This window comes from Macadamia integrifolia, unplaced genomic scaffold, assembly GCF_013358625.1.
Source record: "Macadamia integrifolia cultivar HAES 741 unplaced genomic scaffold, SCU_Mint_v3 scaffold373, whole genome shotgun sequence".
Classification (NCBI taxonomy): Eukaryota; Viridiplantae; Streptophyta; class Magnoliopsida; order Proteales; family Proteaceae; genus Macadamia; species Macadamia integrifolia.
The window spans coordinates 359,917-379,486 of record NW_024869770.1 but is presented as its reverse complement, the minus strand read 5'-3'; the positions used below and the strand labels follow the sequence as shown (position 1 = coordinate 379,486).

General features: G+C 39.3%; 2 pseudogenes; both read right to left on the bottom strand.

Moving 5' to 3' along the window:
* Window positions 1-3,355: 3,355 nt before the first annotated feature.
* Window positions 3,356-3,473, bottom strand: LOC122068335 (annotated as a pseudogene).
* Window positions 3,474-10,907: 7,434 nt separating this feature from the next.
* On the bottom strand, window positions 10,908-11,025 carry LOC122068348 (annotated as a pseudogene).
* Window positions 11,026-19,570: the final 8,545 nt, after the last annotated feature.

Sequence of the window (19,570 nt, the reverse complement as noted above, 5' to 3'; positions counted from 1 at the left end):
TGCTCCCCTGCTCCCCTCTCTTTGAAGATTAATGCTAAGATCAGTTTTCATGAATTTTCTTCACTTGATACTAAAGGGCTAACTAAGTTTACCCTTTCTTTTAGTTGAGGGGTCAAACATTAACTGCAAGCTTGTAAATTAGCTTTTAAATGGGATCTATTTCTTCAGGATATCACATAACATATTTATGCTGGAATAAGAGTTACTTATGAAATTATCTGAAGTTCCAATGCGTTACTTCTCATTCTTTTAGGTGGTGTACCATTCCTAAGCATTGAACAAACACGATGTTGCATTTATGTCAATACCTTTGCTATTCTTATTTTTCCCCTTGCTTTTTGCAAGTATTGCAACTTTTCTTTTCGCAAAACTTGATAAAAAAACCGTTTTTGTGTTTTTACCGGCAGTCTGATGGGAAAACCAGAAAGTTATGTGTTGTACTTGAAAAAGAACAATTATCAAGGAGGGATTAGTACCCATGATAGCTACTGGGATGAGTTTATGGCTGGAGAACTATGGTGTCTCATTCTGGGCATGGGTTGACAACGTGCCCAATACCAACTTCAATGCTGGCTTACCATGTGAACAAGTTACCTTTGTAAAGTGGAAGGTTTCTGTAGGGGAACTATTCATGGGTTATATGAGGTTATTTTCCTTGCGGCTAGTGGCTATCCAATTACCCAAAGCTGGGAATCAATATCCTACAAAGATCTAGAACTGCAGGTCTCTCTATAACACTCCAAAAGAGCCTCTCTATAACACTCCAGAAGAGCAATGTCAACAACCTGGTCAAAGGATGATCAAATCTGGTTGCAACTCTGATCACAAGGAATATTAGGTGTGATGAATGGGTTGCCAAAATTAGAAGTGAAATTGATAGTTAGATTGGGAGAAATCAAGAGGTTATGAAAATAGAAATTGACTACAGTAGGGTTAGAAACAACAGAAAAAATAACTAAAGTGAAAAAATAGCATGTGTAAACCAAATAGAAACTAAGGGAATCAAAATGGAAACTAAAGAACAACGTAAGATGAGAGTATAGGAATGAAAGTCAGCTTAATGAGAAAACCCATTTGTGTTGGGGTAGAGGGAGAGCTGCTGCCCAGTACAAAGGAATCAGATGTTTAGGGAATGATTTGAATTATCAATAATGACAGAGGTCAGCTTTATTTGTAATGAGATTACATCATAATAGATAAAGTTCGTAAGGTGTCACTGACTGAGCATACTTATCTAAGACAACTAAGATAATTACCACGGTAACTATGGTTATTACCACAATAACTATGGTTATTACCACGGTAACTATGGTTATCTCAACACTCCACCTCAAGTTGGTGCAGAGATATCATACATGCCCAACTTGGAGATGAGAGGATGAAACACCTTATGAAGTAAAGCCTTGGTAAACACATCAGCTAACTGATCGACAAACTAGCAAAAGATATACAAATCTTCCCTTTCTCGAGATTTTCTTTGATGAAGTGCCTGTCGATCTCAATGTGCTTGGTTCTGTCATGTTGGACAAGATTGTGAACAATGCTGATAGCCACCTTGTTGTCACAGTAAAGCCATATAAGATCTTCAAAGGTGACTCAAAGATCACACAAGATGCTCTTAAGCCATCATATACGCAGCATAAGCAATATTAGGCCAAGTGTGAGACAAGTAGATTAACTAACCAATAAGTCTTTGGTATTGCTCTTTATCATCAGGTTCATCCACTGCACTGCTGAGTTAGTGGTTGACTTCCATGGGAGAATCTGTAGGCCCGCACCCAAGCATGCCAGTCTCGTCGAGAAGATCTAGAACATACTTCCGTTGGAAAATAAAGATACCTCTGCTGGATTTTGTTACTTCGATCCTAAGGAAGTACCAAAGGGGCCCCAAGTCTTTAGTTTCAAACTTTGTTTCTCATAGTGCCTTGAGACTAGAGATTTCCTCATTATTGTTGCCAGTAATCACTATATATCAACATAGACTATCAGAGTAGTAATATAACTAGCTTTCCTTTTAACGAATAGGGTATGATCAACTTGGCCCTGTCGGTATCCAAAACATTTTATGGTTTTCATGAACTGGCCAAACCATACATTGGGAGATTGTTTATGGCCATACAACAAATTCTGTAACTTGCAGACCCGACCAACCTTAGATGTAGATGCAAAAGTAGGAGGAACATCTATGTAGATTTATTCTTCAAGGTCCCCATTGAGGAACACATTCTTAACACCCAATTGTTGAAGATTCCACCCAAAATTGGTTGCAAAGGAGTGAGGACAGTAATGCCTTGATAGAGTTCATCTTTGCAACCGTTGCAAATGTTTCTTGGTAATCGATCCCATAGGTTTGGGTGAAGCCTTTGGAAACTAAGCATGCTTTGTATTGCTCAATAGTTCCATCAGCCCTTTGTTTGACCGTGAAGACCTATTCGCACCCAACTAATTCCCTTAAGGAGGACAAATTCCTCGGTACCATTTTTGCCTAACGCCAGTATTTCCTCTACCATAGCAGGCTTCCGCTTCGGATTTTTAATGGCTTCTTGCCAATCATGTGGAATAGACACAAAAGACAACGAAGAAACAAATGCCCTATAGGAAGGAGATAGAGATTCATAAGAGAAAACTTTGGGAGATGGGATGTTGAGTACATGATTGAACTTCCTTTCGAATAACAATGGGACAATTGTCATCTGATGGAACAATAGACACATTATCAAGTAAAGGAAGGATCCTACCTAATGGTGGAGGCATCGAATTTGATGGAGGCTCTACAAAAGGGTCTGGTGGCTCACCTATCGCATCCTTTTTCTTAGATCTCCGAGTGTAGGTGATCACATGCTTTATAGGCTGAACCGGTGTCTCCTCCTGAATCGTTGTCTCCCCTTGACTATGCTCCCCTTGAGTTGGGAACATATCAATAAGCAATGGAAGCCCTTCCTCAAGACTCTTCCCCTAAAGAGTTGAAGTAAAATATGGTTCAGATTTATGGAATGTGACATCCAAGGTTACAAAGCGTCGGAGGGTGATAACACTTATACAATTATACCCCTTCTGAGAGGCCAAGTAACCAAGGAAGATGCACCAAAGAGCACAGGGATCCAATTTGGAATAAGAAGGAGAGGAGTTACTGTAACACCCTAATCTGATATTTATACCCCTACTTGTGGACAGGCAAGAAGAAAGAACAGAGAAAGCCAATGCTGGCATGGTTGGCAGCTCTAGAGTGCTAAGAAGGCAGAAGTGACCCCACCTGCTCCTGTTTTGCCTGCCAACATCATTGGGGAACTCATCAGGAGGTGTGGACAAAGAGGTAAGTTTAATTACAAGACTAAGAATAGTAGAAAAAAAAAAGAAGGTGCGACATGAGGACTTCCCAGGGGGTCACCCATCCTAATACTACTCTCACCCAAGCATGCTTAACTACAGAGTTTTATGGGATTTGGTGCATTAGTGCTGGTATGATCGCACCCAAACTAGTAGGTCCAAAACTGGCTAGCCAATTTTGCCTAGCATAATGTAATTTTTGGGTTTTTACACAGTGGAGCCCACCTCTACTGTGCAAAATTCTTATTATACCCCTATAGGAAGACACTTAAATGAGGCATGAAATGCATATTTTATACTAATAAATAAATGGGAGGAAATGAATTTATAAACTACTAGGTATTATATATATATACACACACACACACACACACACACACGATTTGTATGAAATATCAGCCCATTATCCCTTATATATAAGGCAGCCCCAAGGGTTTGTTTGGCTGTCCTCTTAAGTTAATAACTAAGGCCTGTTTGGAAATAAAAGAGGGCAGCCAAACAGGCCTTAGTTATTAACTTAAGAGGGCAGCCAAACAAACCCTTGGGGCTGCCTTATATATAAGGGATAATGGGCTGATATTTCATACAAATCGTGGCTGCTGTAACAGTAAGGAGAAAAAGAAAGAAAGGAGAAGAAGAAGAAGGAAAGAGAAGGAAGAAGAGGAAGAAAGAGAAGTGAGGAGGGAACTCACTCACCTTAGGCTGCTCCTAGATCAACTCTGCACCCAGGTAACTGAACTTACTACTGCAGTAGGGTTAATTAGGTAATTTCATGTAGATTGGGCAGCTAGGGTTAGGGTTTTACCCAATTGTTTATTGCCAGGGAATCCCTGTAAGTAAATGCTAACCAGTAAAGAAGGCCCTAATTTCTATGGGCTATTGGGGACCCAACTGGTAAAGAAAAAACCCTATCCCTGCTAAACCCTAGAATATAGGATTACTTCTTTTTCAGTAGGGATTATGCAATAAGGGCTGGAATAGGGTTGATTTGGTGGAAATTCTGCCAAAACCCTAGGAACATAATTTTATTCAAGCTAGAATTATGCAATAGGGGCTGAATTAATTAGGTTAGGTTAGTACTTATAAATGTTCATCTCAAATTTATGGCCAAGGCATGAGAAATACTTTAATTCTGCAGATCTTTTTAAATTCTTAAAACTATTCCTGTAGAATTGGACTATATGAGTTTTGGGAGTAATAAATTGAAATCCAAAATTGGGTCAACTTGGCATTTAACATTTTTCCTTACTGACCTAAAATAAGTATTGGAAATTCAGAATGTAAAATTGATGCAATTCGGGTACTACAACAACCATTGTACAGAGTATGGAAAAGGCAAAATAAGATTCTGCAGAATAAAAGGAGGAACGGACAGGTCCCAACTGGCCAACCGGTTTTGACCTAGGTAACCCACCAGTTAGGGTTCCTGAAACCAGATGGGCTATGTAATAGGTTACTAGATCTTTGGACATAAGTTTGGATTTGAATATGTAAAATTAATGAGAAACATAACCCATGATTGTAGGGTCCAATGTTTGGAATCTCATATGACCTCGAGGACTATAAGTATGGATGAAACCCCTTCATCCAATGAGGATTTATTAGTGATTCTCTATATCTAATTCTACTATAGAAAAGGTTTAAGAAATTAAGGAATCAATACATATATGAGAAGGAACAGACAAAGACCTTTATAGGTTGGGTATGGGAATGCTATACTTAAAGCAAGTGGGTAAAATGTAGGATTTTGTTATGTACCTAATGATTTAAATATCTGTTGAATAGGGAACATAAGTGACAGTATGGCAATTTTCTTAAATCCAAGAAGTGAACTTGCCAAAATTGAATACCAAGGTGAGTGGGTGCCCTTCTGAACCCCCCATTCTTTTGGTGTGTTTGTTTAATCTTGTTTATGCATTAAATTACTTGTGTATGTGCATTTATAATTACCTGCATTTATTCTTTGATGGTACTATTGTGATGGAATGGGATGGAATGGAAATGAGAAAGGTAAGATAGGTGAGATGGGTCACGTACAGGTGCCCATGTTCGTATGTGTGATTGCAATGATTGGTTGTGCATCATTTAGAATGCTGGGTTAGAAATCACAACCCCAAGTGCTACACCCCTTGTCCGTAGGGGGTTAGGTACGAACTAATCCAGAATTATGTGGTTGCCTAATCAGCAGTGCATTTGTGATGAGATCTGTGGTATCAGTTATGGATATGGGTTAGGATACGACGTACTGTATTCCTGTGAATATATTTATGATACAGGGTTACCTTTTAGGGGTTAGCTGGTGTGGATCGGGACCCTCACCGGCACTGGCTAGCTCCTGCCTGCGGCGTAGCTTGTATACTTGAGGCCCAACGTATAGGGTAGGGTATGCCACCTATGTTGGTAACACTTATACCCATAGGTGATGAGACCTAGTAATGGATTATGAATTTTATATAGTTAATGAAATGGATTCATGAGTGTTATTCTTTATGTGTGGAGCATGCATGAGCATCATTCTCTATGTGGAGCATGTATGAGCATCATTCTCTATGTGGAGCATGCATGAGCATCATTCTCTATGTGGAGCATGCATTGCATATGGATGTGTGTGCTTGTTCTCCCCCACCCCTCACTGAGCATTACCAGTGCTCACTCCCTATCCTTTAATCCTATAGATGACGAAGGCGGTATTCTGCTGACCCTCGGCATTGATTATGAGACAATGTCCATGGATCACATGGCCCATATTCCAGAAGATGAACTCAATCACGGACCTGCCTGTGAATGTGACGACTGCGCCTATGGAGGCTAATTCTTCTGAGGAGTAGGATGGACTATTCCTAAATCTTTTTGTGTATATATTCCTGTTGATGCATACTCTGATGTATATAGTCTACTACTGAGATACTGTAAACTGTGAATATTCTCTTTTTGTAAGGTATGTAACTCTTATCTAAATAATTGTAAATATATCTTATCACTTAGTTGGCACTGGAGCTTATGTAAGATATTTTTTTTGTTGGACTGTGCGTATGTATATAAACTCTGATCTTTCGTAGTGTAATTGTGGTGTTATGATCTGCCCTAGTCTATATCCTGGAGAAACAGGTTGACTGGATTCGGTGAGATGTCCAGTGCCGCATGCCTTAGCCTGTTGGAGGCAGGGTGTGACAGAGTGGTATCAGAGCTAAGACTTGGGAAAAAGTATCATAACCCACATGACCTTAGGATATCCAGTGTCATAGGACTTAATAAATTAAAAGCTTCGAAATAAAAACATCAAATTTAGAGGAACATTGTTGTGGTAATTAAAGACGTCCAATAGAGAAAGGAAATGAAATATTGTATAAACTCTAAATGTACGTGCACTCATGGTCGGAATCAAGACACTAATTTTATGTGAAGCGTGTTGCATGACTCACCCTTACTAAATATGTGTTGAGCCTTTGGGAGTTAATCAATTATTTATCTTACAGGAATTCCCAAAAATGCCACAAAGATGTGCTCAACCTCAGTATGAGCTATGGCCAAGGAAGAGGGGTCGGGCTACTAGAGCTACCCCTTATGTGCCAGTAAGGGATGAGGCCGAAAAAGTTAGCACATAAGTTGATGATTAGTACACCCACTGGGTTTATAGTGGATTTGGAGGACATATATGAACCATGTATGATTCAGATGTGTGGTCGAGATATGATAGTCCATTTGATTTGCACAGACATGAAGGATTTTACTGTGATACTGGGAATGGACTGGTTGTCAGCATATCGAGCTTGTGTACTCTGTGCAGAGAAGAGAATAGTATTTAGACCTCGGGATGGAGATGATTTTACATTTCAAGGGCATAGGAGAGACAAGGCTAAGAAATTACTAATTTCTGCCATACAAGTTCAAAAATTACCAGAAGAAGGATGTGAAACCTATTTGGCATGTGTTAGGGATACTACCAAAAAGATTGCAACACTAGAAGAGTTAGAAGTAGTAAGAGAATTTCCTGACATGTTTCCTGAAGATCTATGTAGTGTGCCCCCAGATAGGGACACAGAGTTTTGCATTGATTTAATACCTGGGGCAGCACCTGTATCTAGAGCACCATACAGAATGGTTCCTGTTGAATTGAAGGAAGTGAAAGAGAAATTGCAGGATTTATTGAAGAAGGGTTTTATTAGACCCAGTGTATAACCCTGGGGAGCTCTAGTCTTATTTGTAAAGAAAAAAGACGGGAGTATGCGGATGTGTATTACTTATCGGAAATTGAACAAATTGACTATTAAGAACCGATATCCACTACCCCGTATTGATGACTAGTTTGATCAGTTGCAGGGTGCTATTACTTTCTCCAAGATTGATCTGAGATCTGGGTATCATCAGTTGAAGATCAGGGAGAGTGACATACAGAAGACAGCTTTCAGGACTAGGTATGGCCACTATGAATTTGTGGTTATGCCGTTCGGACTGACGAATGCTTCAGCAGCCTTCATGGGATTGATGAATAGGGTATTCCATGATATGTTGGATCAGTATGTTATAGTGTTCATAGATGATATTCTGATTTACTCCAGAAGTAAAGAAGATCATGCAAATCACTTGCGGTCTGTGTTGCAAAGGCTGAGGGAGAAGCAGGTGTATGATAAATTTAGCAAGTGTGAATTCGAGTTATCATAAGTGAATTTCTTGGGATATATTGTACCTGTAAGAGACATAGAGGTTGATCCTGGAAAGGTTAAGGCAGTGCTAGATTGGGAGTTTCCAAAGAATGTCAGTGAAATTCGAAGTTTTCTGGGTTTGGCAGGTTACTATGGAAGATTTATTGAAAATTTTGCTCAGATTTCTGCACCTATGACTCGGATGACTAGAAAAGGAGTCAAGTTTGAATGGACAGAAGAATGTGAGAATAGTTTCCAAGAGTTGAAGAGTCGACTGGTAACAGCTCCAGTCCTTGTTATTCCAGATGGTACCTCAGCTATGGTAGTATACAGTGATGCTTCCAAACAAGGTTTGGGATGTGTGTTAATGCAAAATGGAAGAGTGATTGCATATGCTTCTAGACAATTGAGGGATTATGAAAAGAATTATCCTACCCATGATCTGGAATTGGCTGCCGTTATCTTTGCACTGAAAATTTGGCATCACTATCTGTATGGAGAAAAACATGAAATTTACAGTGACCACAAGAGCCTTAAATATTTCTTCACTCAAAAGGAGTTGAACATGAGGCAGAGAAGATGGTTGGAGTTACTGAAAGACTATAATTACACAATTCATTACCATCTAGGGAAAGCTAATGTAGTAGCTGATGCATTGAGCCGAAAGCATAAGACTATCACACTTGTTGCTCTCACTACCAATCCGATGTTGATAGAAGAAGCAAGGAAGTTTGATTTGGAAGTAATTACAGAGGTGGAGACACTTGAAGATGTGACACTTGCCACCTTTATGATTGACCCACCTTATTTGAAAGAATTAAGGAAGCTCAACCCAAAGATGATATGTTGAGGAAGACAATCAATGCTATCAATGTTGGGAGACAGAAAGATCCAAGATTTTCATTAAAAGATAGAACTTTGTGGTTTAAAGACAGATTATGTGTTCCAAGAGAGGAGAAATCGATAGAGTTGATATTGAATGAAGCTCATAGCACTCCTTACTCTTTGCATCCTAGAAGTACCAAAATGTATAAAGATCTGAAGAAACTATATTGGTGGCATAATATGAAGAATGATGTGGCAGAACATGTATCTAAATGTATGAATTGTTAAATGGTGAAGGCAGTGAGACAGAGACCCCATGGATTGTTACAGCCTCTTCCAGTGCCAGAATGGAAGTGGGAACATATTACTATGGACTTTGTGACAGGGCTACCATGGACTAGAAAGGGGAATGATACTATCTGGGTGATTGTTGATAGATTAACAAAGGTAGCACATTTCATACCTATGAAGATATCTCATTTTATGGAGAAATTGGCACAGTTATATATTGATAATATTGTGAGAAATCATGGTGTGCCTGTCAGTATTGTTTCTGATCGTGATTCCCGATTTACTTATAAATTTTGGGAATGTGTGCAAAAGGCAATGGGGACCAAGTTGAAGTTTAGCATGGCTGCACGGCATTTCATCCACAAACTGATGGACAATCAGAAAGGACTATCCAAATTTTGGAAGATATGTTAGAGCCTGTGCTATAGATATGAGTTATAGTTGGGATGAGCATGTGCCTTTGGTTGAATTTGCATATAATAATATTTACCAAACAACAATTGGTATGGTACCATTTGATGCTTTGTATGGAAAGAAATGCAGAACTCCATTATATTGGGATGAAGTTGGAGAAAGAAGAATTTTGGGGCCAGAACTGATACAGACTACCTGTGAGAAGGTTGATATAATCAGAGAAAGAATCAAGGCAGCTCAATCCAGAGAAAAGCAGCTATGCAGATAGTAGAAGAAAACCTTTAGAATTTGATGTGGGTGATAAAGTTTTTTTGAAAATCTCACCAGTAAAGAGTATAAGAAGATTTGGAAAAGGAGGAAAATTAAGTCCCAGGTATGTGGGACCATTCGAGATTCTGGATCAGATTGGCCAGACAACTTACAGATTAGCATTGCCCCTAGAGTTGGAAAGGTTTCACAATGTTTTTCATATATCAATGCTGAAGAAGTATATTCCAGACTCTTCCTGATGGAGAACCTTAGGGAAGGGAGGGGAAATCAGAGTAGAGAGGGGGAAAAGAAGGTTTACACTCACACATTCATTCAATAATCAAATTGCTCTCTAAATCTTCAGTCGATTACAACCAATATATAGGAAAATAAGAACATGAAATTAGAAACTTAATTGGAATGGAAACTAGCCTAAATTAGAAAACAACTATAAAAAGGAAACCAAAGCAAGGAAATAAATCCTACTCCTACGTTCAAGTCTGGAAACTAAAAGCATGAAATAAAATACTAAGTAAACTACTAATTTTATTTCCAACCCTTGTTGGACCAAAACCCTGGGCTGGACCAGTTCTTCTTGGCTCTTGGCTTCCAAAGCCGGTCATGCTGGTCCAACCAAGAAAGGGCAGCCATATTTGCATCACTTCCTATGTACTGCCTACTATTGAATCATTAGACCTTGATGATGATTTGAGTTATGAAGAACAACTTGAAGGAATCTTTGATAGAAAAGAACATTAGCTCCGGAATCGTACTATCTCTTATGTGAAGGTGAAATGGAGAAACCTCCCAGAGCAAGAAGCCTCTTGGGAAAGGGAAGATGAGGTTAAAGAGAAATATTCAGAATTATTTGGATTACCAAGTATGCCTCACAAATTTCGAGGACGAAATTTTTTGTAAGGAGGGGGGAAATTGTAACACCCTAATCTGATATTTATACCCCTACTTGTGGACAGGCAAGAAGAAAGAATAGAGAAAGCCAATGCTGTCATGGTTGACAGCTCTAGAGTGCCAAGAAGGCAGAAGTGACCCGACCTGCTCCTGTTCAGCCTGCCAACATCATTGGGGAACTCATCAGGAGGTGTGGACAAAGAGGTAAGTTTAATTACAAGAATAAGTATGGTAGGAAGAAAAAAAAAAAAGGTGCGACATGAAGACTTCCCAGGGGATCACCAATCCTAATACTACTCTCACCCAAGCACGCTTAACTACAGAGTTTTATGGGATTTGGTGCATTAGTGCTGGTATGATCACACCCAATCTAGTAGGTCCAGAATCGGCTAGCCAATTTTGCCTAGTAGAATGTAATTTTTGGGTTTTTACACTGTGGAGCCCAACTTTGCTGTGCAAAATTCTCATTATACTCCTATAGGAAGACACTTAAATGAGGCTTCTTGAGCAATAGAGGAGGAGAACCAGATATCTTTGTCAGAGGCCTTCCTTTTTCCCTTCTGAGCTACCATTTTCTTGCCTCTGTGGGGACGGTGAGAGTCCATGATGCTGAAGGTCGAAAGAAGAGAAGAGATGCAAGGGTTTTTGAGAGGGAAGGGAGAGAATATTGAGAGATCTAGGTTAGAAATGATTTCTAAGCTAGGGTTTTCGGAGAGGAATAGTCGAAATAGGGTTTTAGGCCAAAAAGAGTTTTTTAAATGAGACACAACAGTTCAAAAAATCGATTTTAAAGGAGTTCAGAATTGATTTTTTGGCAACGCCGATCGACTGGTATATTATAGCGGTCGACCGGTAATCCTTTCGGTCATAGGCGATCGACCAGAGGATTTGAGGCGGTCGATCGAAAGACTCCAAAATTGCCTGAAAACCTAGAAAATTGTGAGTTTTGAAAGCATTGTTCAAGTTTGGCCTTTTGGAATAAATAAGCATGAATGAATGTTTATTCATTCAACCAAATGGGTTACAAATACCAAGCTCCTTCCTTAGGAAGCTAAAACGCTCTTCACCAAGTGGTTTAGTGAATATATCTACAAGTTGTTTCTCAGTTTCAATATATTCTAGAGAAACATCATCATTTTGAATGGTGTCTCGTAGAAAGTGGTGTCGAATATTAATGTGCTTTGCCCTTGAGTGTAAAATGAGATTTTTACTCAAGTTTATGGCACTGGTGTTATCGCACATGATTGGGCAAGATTCGAAACTCACTCCAAGATCTTGGAGAGTTTGCTTCATCCAAAGGATTTGGGCACAACATCTACCAACTGCAACATATTCGACTTCGGTGGTAGACATATTTTATACTAATAAATAAATGGGAGGAAATGAATTTATAAACTACTAGGTATCATATATATATATATACACACACACACACACACACACACACATATACATATATATATATATATAGTATGTATGTATGTAATTTATATGGAAATAAAAGAGGGCAGCCAAACAGGCCTTAGTTATTAACTTAAGAGGGCAGCCAAACAAACCCTTGGGGCTGCCTTATATATAGAGGATAATGGGCTGATATTTCATACAAATCGTGGCTGCTATAACAGTAAGGAGAAAAAGAAAGAAAGGAGAAGAAGAAGAAGGAAAGAGAAGGAAGAAGAGGAAGAAAGAGAAGTGAGGAGGGAACTCACTCACCTCAGGCTGCTCCTAGATCAACTATGCACCCAGGTAAGTGAACTTACTACTGCAACAGGGTTAATTAGGTAATTTCATGTAGATTGGGCAGCTAGGGTGAGGGTCTTGCCCAATTTTTTACTGCCAGGGAATCCCTGTGAGTAGAATGCTGACCAGTAAAGAAAGCCCTAATTTCTATGGGCTATTGGGGAACCAACTGGTAAAAAAAAAACCCTATCCCTGCTAAACCCTAGAACATAGGACTACTTCTTTTTCAGTAGGGATTATGCAATAAAGGCTAGAATAGGGTTGATTTAGTGGAAATTCTGCCAAAACCATAGGAACATAATTTTATTCAAGCTGGAATTATGCAATAGGGGCTGAATTAATTAGGTTAGGTTAGTATTTATAAATGTTCATCTCAAATTGATGGCCAAGGCATGAGAAATACTCTAATTCTGCAGTTCTCTTTAAATTCCTAAACTATTCCTGTAGAATTGGACTATATGAGTTTTGGGTGTAATAAATTGAAACCCAAAATTGGGTCAACTTGGCTTTTAACCTTTTTCTTTACTGACCTAAGATAAGTATTGGAAATTCAGAATGTAAAATTGATACAATTCAGGCACTACAGCAACCATGGTACAGAGTATGGAATAGGCAGAATCAAATTCTGCAGAATAAAAGGAGGAACTGATAGGTCCCAACCGGCCAACCAGTTTTGACCCAGGTAACCCACCGGTTAGGGTTCCCGAAGCCAAATGGGCTATGTAATAGGTTACTAGACCTTTGGACATAAGTTTGGATTTGAATATATAAAATTAATGAGAAACATAACCCATTGAAGGCCAGTTCTTCTAAGGAGTAGGATGGACTATTCCTATATCTTTTTGTGTATATATTCTAGTTAATGCATACTCTGATGTATATAGTCTACTACTGAGATACTATAAGCTGTGAATATTCTCTTTTTGTAAGATATGTAACTCTTATCTAAATAATTATAAATATATCTTATCACTTAGTTGGCACTGGAGCTTATGTAAGATATTTTTTTTTGTTGGACTATGCATATATAAACTCTGATCTTTCATAGTGTAATTGTGGTGTTGTGATCTGCCCTAGTCTATATCCTGGAGAAACAGGCTAATTGGATACGGTGAGATGTCCAGTGCCGCATGCCTTAGCCTATTGGAGGCAAGGTGTGACAGTTACGGGAAAAACAAACGCACCCTAAGATCTGATGAGGAAGTGAAGAAGCTATAGAGGGATCTAGGAGAAAGGATATCGGTGGCTTAGACTTAAGCACACTAGAAGGTACCCGGTTGATAAGGTGGGCAGCTGTAAGACAACATCACCCCAGTAGGTTTTAGGAACACTAGTGGTGAACATGAGAGTTCAAGCTATGTCAAAAAGGTGAATTTTTTACGCTTAGGGATCCCATTTTGTTTTGGGGTTCTAACATAGGAAGTCTCGGAGAAAATGCAATGAGAGTCTAGGTATTGCTAAAATGCACCATCCATGTCTTTTGTGCCGTTATGACTATGAAGGACTTGGACAGTAGCATTGAACTGTGTGCAGATCATGGCACGGAAGGACTAGAAACAAGAGAAGGCATCAGTTACTATGAAGATAAACCCAGGTAAGTCGGGTGCAATTATTATCAATAAAAGTTATAAACCAACAAAATCCATTACGATCAATAGTATGAGAAGGACCCTATAAGTCAGAGTGAATAATAAAAAGGGTTTTGGGATTTGATACCAAGTTGAGAATCAAAGGTTTAGGGAATGATTTGACTTATCAATAATGACAGAGGACAGCTTTATTTGTAACGAGATTACATCATAACAGATTAAGTAAGGTTTCATTGAGTAAGCATCCTTATCAAGGTTTCATTAACTAAGCATTTTTATCGAGGACAATTGAGATAATCACTACGATGACTATGGTTACTACCACGATAACTATGGTTATCTCAATAGAATCCTCACGATAGATATTATTGTTAGGCCTACTGGTTTTATGGTCGACTTTCAAGTGATTTACATCCCTTCTTCCTTTAACATGCTTCTTAGAAGGTGAAGGAAGGATATATTTGTTCTCTCACCTAACTGTGGAGAAGGAATCCCTCAAACTCCAAACTTGGCATCAAACCAAGGTTTTCTTACTGCATTCCACATTAGAGCAGTCCTAGATCCCACAAATCAATGCTCACAAAACTTACTCAAGCTCATGGCTAGTTTTTTTTTCCTTAAGTCATTTGTAGTGGGTATAATCCCCTACTCTTTACATATAACCAAGGTTTAAGTATCGGTATCGGGTATCGTACTAGAGGGTGATGTTAATGTTAGAGATATTAGTTATGTTTCTCTAAGAATAGTTTATTAATTTGTCTTGTTATGTTTTATTTCCTCTTCCTCCTTAGGGAGGTATGTGTAATTTCTCTCCTTAGGGAGGTATGTGTAATATTTTGTAAATATATTAGTGAAGTAATATATTGGTGTTAGTGAGATTTTACTCACAACACATTATTCCACCGTACCACCGATTCTCTTCTTCTCCCTCTTCTTCCTCATCCCCCATCTCATTGTTCTTCCCTCATCCTCATATTCTTACTTGGTATCAAAGCATAAGATCTTGGTTTGAGAGTCGGATTACAAGTTTCTTACTTCTATTTTCTCTCTTTGGAACCCTAGGTTACAAAAGGTTCTAACGAAGAGATCATTATGTGAAAAGACTTGAAGAATCTATGAAATGAGCTTGAAGGAAGGTCAAAGATAACCCAAGAGGAGGTTTTATGTGAAGAGCTGGACGGTTTAAGCTGTTTGGAGCTCACAGCAGCAAAAACTAGGTTGTTTATGACTATTGCTAGCCCTCCTTTGGGATTACTTCTTCTCTCTCATCCGGCAGCCTTTGGAGGTGAGGTATACACCCTTTGGATCGCCCAAGGCATCCCTACCAAGCCTCTAAGCACTCGGTCCTAGGGGGATTGAATGGTGAGTTCATAACTCATTTTTGTTCTGGTTGGAAGGTACCGCCTCCCATGTTTTTCCTCATTTTTTGCTCATTTTGTGATGGATTTTGGCCACGCTGCTTTGTGAGATGTATTGATTGTGTCCCTTGAAGTATTATGTCCTAATTTATTTACACTAAAGTGTGCTTTGATCTGGTTTGCTTTGGCATTGTGTGTTTACCTCTTGTTGGGTTTATCTCTGAGTTCCTGTGGAGGCAAAGTTGGGTAGAGTGTGTATTCCCCATATTATGTGTGAAGTTCTTTTTACAATATGTCTGAAGATAGTGGCCTTGAAGCCCTCTTTGGTGATGTTTCAGCCAGTGTATCGAGTGGTGCTCCTCCTCCTATGGTTTTTGATAACCCACATATCTATTGTAAAGTTGGACAACACCAACTATTTTGATTGGGCTCATTCTGTGAAGCTTTCCGTGCAGAGTAGGGGAAAGCTAGGGTATGTTACAGGTACCATTAAGCTCCTAACCCAGATGACCCGACATATCCAAAGTGGGAGACTGAAAACTCCACTGCTATGACATAGCTGATTTTTTCTATGAAACCTGAGATTGGAAGAAGGTTTACAAGGAAAGAAACTACCAAGGATATTTGGGACAATGTCACTAAAACTTTTGACCGTGTGGGTGACTCGGCCAAAGTTTACCAACTACTTCAGAAGGTCATTGGCATGAAGCAAGGGAATAGGACCATTTCTGAGTACTACAACACTATCATTAGTCTCTGGGAGGAGTATGATCACTATAGGGACTTCCAACTGTCCAATTCTGAGGATGAAGCAAAGGTTTATCGGTCACTTGAAAAGGAACGGGTTCTTATTTTGCTTGGTGGGCTAAATCCCGAGTATGAGCCAATTCGGATACAAATATTGGGCCTATCTCCTCTTCCATCCCTTGATGAAGTGTGTAGCTATTTGCAGAGTGAGGAGACCAGGCAGGTGGCCATGGAACATGCCTCTCCTCTTGAGCAGTCAACTCTTACAACTAGCTCTTAGAAGGATTGGCGTGGTGGTGGCCAAGGCCTAGGCCCACCTCGTGGAGATAATAGACGATGTGATCATTGTGGGAAGTCTGGGCACACCAAAGAGATATGTTGGGTTCTTCATGGTCGACCTCTTGGCATGCATGGTGGTTCTAGTGGTGCTTATGGTGAATGTAGTGGGGGAGCTAGAGCCCCACAGTGTTGAGGCCAAACATGCTACTATAGGGTCTGCTTTTATCCCACAGGCAGAGCACAACTCCCTTACTAGAGAGGAGATTGCAGCATTTCAAAGGGCCATGTCTCAGTTGGGAGGCTCATCATCTTCTTTCCTTACAGTGCTAGATTCCTCAGCTTCCGCCTTGTAGGTTTCCTCATCCGCCCCTTCTATAGCTCTTTCTTGGGTTATTGATTCTGTGACCGTGATACAGATCATTTGACTCGTACGTCCCATTATTATGATACATACTTTATTTGTTCTGGTAGAGATAAGGTCAGGGTTGCCGATGGCTCCCTTTCCTCCATTTCTGGTAAAGGTAGCATTCCTATTACCTCTTCCATTTCACTTGATTCTATTCATCACGTTCCTGACCTTACCCGTAATCTCTTATCTATGAGTCATCTGACAAAATCCTTAAATTGTTGTGTCACTTTTTTTCCTTCTCATTTTCTCTTTCAGGATTTAGTGACGAGGATTACTGGCAGTGGGCGTGAAGAGAAAGGACTACCTGCTTGAACCTCAATCATCTTTTTCGGCTACAACTCAGTTTTATGTGTGTGGACGTACTGATAGCAGTTCTGTAGATTCTGTGATGTTGTGGAATCAACGTTTAGGACATCCATTTTTTGTTGTTATGAGGAAACAATTACCTCATTTATTTACTTCTTTTTCTAGTTCCTATGTCTTTCATTGTGAACCATGTAATTTTTACTAAACATTGTTGTTCTTCTTATCCTTATCATGGTAATAGATCTGCTGCTCTTTTCAAATTGTGCACTCTGATGTTTGGGTGCCTTTTACTACTACTTCTTTACTTAGTTTTCGTTATTTTGTTTTTTTTTTTGTTGATTTTTCACGTGCTACTTGGACTGTTCTGATGAAGCAAAAGAGTGATGTGTATGATGCTTTTAAAATTTTTTATCATATGGTATGTACACATTTTGACACCAAAATTAAAATTATTCGTTCTGACAATGGTGGGGAGTAGTATATGTATGGTGGTCTTCAAGACTTTTTTACTGATCATGGCATTATCCATCAGCTAGCTTGTTTTGACACACCCCAACAAAATGGGGTAGCTGAGAGGAAAAACCGCCATTTGTTGGAGGTCAGTAGGAGTCTTCTCTTTGGCATGCATGTTTTTAAAACCTTTTGGTCTGATGCTCTCTTTATTGCTGCTTATTTGATCAACCGTATTCCAACATAATTCCTTGGCTCCAAAACTCCCTTAGACATCTTGTCTCCTTAGTCTTCTTTCTCTCTTCACCCCAAAGTGTTTAGGTGTATCTGTTATGTCCATGTTAATAAGTCTTCTCGGACTAAACTCGACCATAAGGCATTTAAATGTATCTATATTAGCTACTCCTCCACTACCAAGGGATACAAGTGCTATCATCCTTCTTCCAGATGAAGGCTTCTCTTTAAAGATGCCACCTTCCTTGAGTCTGCTCCATTTTTTGCCTCTCTTTAGCATCCTTTTCAAGGGGAGCATAATGGAGGTGAAAAGGCTACTGATGAGATTCCTTTTCTTTCTCCATTGCCTATCTCTTCTTTTATGCTTGACATTGGGAAACACAAAGGTGGATATTACTGATGTTGGTGATCATATAAAAGGTGGTTCAAGCTCAGGTAATGAAAAGATGACCATTGTGTATACAAGGAGGAACAAGAAGAACTGCCAAGAGTCCTCTTTGAATCCAATTCCTGAGATCCACCCTTCTCAGCTAGGTAATATCCTTCCTTCCCCATTAGAGTTAGATCTTCCTATTTCTATTAGGAAGGGAAAGAGAGCTTGTACTAATCCTATAGCTTAGTTTGTTTCCTATTGAAAGAAACAAGAATGTTAGGTTGCAAACCTGTAAGTTCTCCTATTGAGCAAAATCATAAGCTAGGGGAAGATGTAGGCCCTTCTCTTATTGATGCAGGGAAATATCAAAGGCTGGTTGGGAAGCTTATCTATTTGTCCTTGACTCGTCCAAATATTAGTTATGCAGTGGGGGTGGTGAGTTAGTTTATACATGCTCCCAAGAGTGGGCACTTGGATGCGGTTTACCGCATTCTCAGGTACTTGAAGTCCTCTCCTCGAAAAGGACTACTTTTTTCCAAGCATAACCACTTGAGGATAGAAGGCTTCACTGATGCAAATTGGGCTGGCTCTATCTCTGATAGGAGATCTACATCAGGCTATGGCACATTCGTAGGTGGAAACCTAGTTACATGGCGGAGCAAGAAACAATCTATGGTGGCTCGGTCTAGTGCAGAGGCAAAATTTAGAGCCATGGCTCATAGAGTGTGTGAGCTTCTTTGGTTGAGAAGGGTGGCCCAAGAGTTGGGATTTGATATTGAGGCACTAATGAGGCTTTATTGTGACAACAAGACTGTCATAAGTATAGCCCACAATCTTGTGCATGATAGGACAAAGCACATAAAGGTGGACAAACACTTCATTAAAGAGAAGATTGACACTGGTTACATATGCACATCTTTTATGAGGACTGGAGATCAGCTGGCTGATATCTTCACAAAGATTCTTCTTCATCATCACTTCAGTTCTCTGCTATCTAAACTGGGAATGCATGATATTTATTCTTCAACTTAAGGGGGGAGTGTTAGAGATATTAGTTATGTTTCTCTAAGGGTATTTTAGTAATTTATCTTGTTATGTTTTATTTCTTTTTCCTCCTTAGGGAGGTATCTATAATTTCCCTCTTTAGGGAGGTATGTGTAATATCTTGTAAATATATTAGTGAAGTAATATATTGGTGCATAGTTTTTAAGGCGCTATTAAGGCGACGCCTTACTAGCGCCTTGGTGTTGATGCGGTCTAGAGATGGTAAGGCAGTGCTCCGCCTTATGTGAAGTGACGCCTTGTGGGGTTTTTTTTTTTTAAACACATTTTAAAATTACTTGATGAAGATTCCAAATATAGATTTTTTATTGGTAGGTGTATGATTTTATTAACACTTGAGATGTATAGGATCAACTTTACTCCAC